Genomic DNA, 2,310 nt, shown 5'->3' on the forward strand with positions numbered 1-2,310 from the left:
AAGGCTTGGTTTTTCTTAGCAGTTCAGTGATCCAAAGCAACCTAGATAGACTTTGAACAGAAAAAGCTATCTACATCCAGAAAAAAGGTCGAAGGAGGCTGAATGTAAATCAACACATGATATGTTCACTTCTTTTTTTCTGTTTTTTATCTCTTCCATGGTTTTTCAATTTTCTGATTATTCTTTCCCAAAATGATTGATAAAGCAATATGTATTAAAATAAATTAAAATAAAATACAAATAATATATCACAATGAACTCTGGACAGATCAGATTTTGTGTAAATGCACTAAATTTAACATGAGGTCCTGAAACACTGTTTATGGAATCCCAGAATCTTGATCCTTGATAGACTGATAGAGCCTAGTATAATGAGCAATTGCCTTTGAATAGGAGAATTCAACAGCATTTAAAAGAAAGAAATTGTCATTATCCTATGAATGAACATAGCAAAGTCATAGACCAGAAGAAGAAACTTGAATCAAATTCCTATTTCCAAAATTTCTTAAGAAAAAGTCTCAATCAATAAATCAAAATTTTTCTGATATCTAGGATTTGTTCTGTAACACTAAGAAGATTATTAATACAGAGCCAGAAGTTACAGACAATATCATACAACAGTTAACTATAATGTCCAGACTAGCTCTCTGGAGGATTTCGGGCTCAGCTTGAGTCTTTGTTCTTAGTGGAAGAGTGAAAGGAGGCAGGAGGGCCACATGGCTGGTCAAATGTGGAGTCCAGAGTCTGGAATCTGGAGTCTTGAGTCTTTTGTTTCTGTAGCTGAGAGCTGTACCTGAGAGAGTCTTCTGTATCTGAGACTCCATTAAATACCTCAGTATGATTAATCACTACAACACACTAAGCATATGCAACCATTACATCACCATAAGCACCATGCTGTCCTTGATTTAAGTATACCTTTTCAGAGTTCTGGTCCTCTACAGTAAGCGATTATCATATATTCTTTTCTTCCCAACAGCAAATGAGCCAGAGTCTAAAGGAGTAATAAGGAAGATTCTGAGCTTTGATGCATCAATAGATATTGAATGTTGTCACATTAGGACATTGGGCAAGATAGTCTTTCTAGTCCAAAGTTTGAATAAAGAACATAGTTTTCTAAATAAAGGAATTATAACCCAAACCAGAAAAAAATGTTGTAGGGAAATGAGACTAGGAAATTCCAACAATTTTGTAAATGGACCAAGTCAAGCAAACCTCCCCCATTTGAGCATTTTAGTTCTGAGACAATGAATGACCTCACTTGTTTGAATTATAACAAAGGAATCAAAGAAAATCTAGGATCTCAAGATCTTTTCAAAATTCTTAATGAACATTCCACAGATAATTTTTTTTTTATTTTGTGTCATTTAGTATAGGAAAAAAATGTTTCCAACAAAATACTTTCCATAAAGTTTTTTAATGAAGAGAAATTGGTAATCTGAAGATAATTCAGTTCCTTTAAGCACTGTGTCAGAATCCCTTCAGGGACCCAAGAGAGTTAAATCAGTTTATTCTTCAGATATCTTCCAAATCTTTTCCAAAGCTTCTCCTGAAAAAAAAAATGTATCTAAGTTTGGCAGATTGTTTAAAAAATAAATCTTTACTTAGAACCTCTATTTGTAAAAGACAAAGTTATAATTGTTTTATTATGGCCTTACATTTACATCATGTTAAGGAAAGACACATGAAATCAGGAACAAATTCTGGCTATCAAGTTTCATCTGCAACTATTACAGTAAATGAACAATCAGAAATTGCAAAGTTTGTACTGTGGCATAATGCTGTCTTTAATGTGCTAATGCATTTCCTAGAGCTTGTCCTAGCTGCCAGAACTTCTCTGAAGGGTATTCTGACAGGACCCCATCATACCCTTAGCATTATGTATTCATGTTGTAGAAAATGTGAACTGGAATTAGTAGTGTTTGAGAACAGGATTTACAAGCATCATGTCAGCTGCTTACTATTTACTATGATGAAATTATAGTACTAGTCAACTCTGATGACTGTGTCTGACGGCAGTAATGCAGTTTGCATTCATATAGAATCAGAAATGTCACAAAAGATTCTTCACAAAATTCCACCTGATTAAAGTGGACTTGTAGTATCATCCATGGTTATCACATATAGAACAATTACAGTCGATGTCTACAACTCATTACTAGCAAACAGAAAGAGCTTACATACTCAAAAGTACTGAATCATTTAATTCTAGATTAAAACAGCTATCTTTTGCAAAAAGGTTCCTACACACTTAATGCATTTTTTTTTTCTGAAGCCTGACTCCTACAGAAGAACAAACTTCTGATGATT

General features: G+C 33.6%; 1 pseudogene; it reads left to right on the forward strand.

Moving 5' to 3' along the window:
- Positions 1–716: 716 nt before the first annotated feature.
- On the forward strand, positions 717–1,984 carry LOC105750023 (annotated as a pseudogene).
- The last annotated feature ends 326 nt before the right edge of the window (positions 1,985–2,310 follow it).

The sequence above is a fragment of the Sarcophilus harrisii genome, chromosome 3 (genome assembly GCF_902635505.1).
Source record: "Sarcophilus harrisii chromosome 3, mSarHar1.11, whole genome shotgun sequence".
Classification (NCBI taxonomy): Eukaryota; Metazoa; Chordata; class Mammalia; order Dasyuromorphia; family Dasyuridae; genus Sarcophilus; species Sarcophilus harrisii.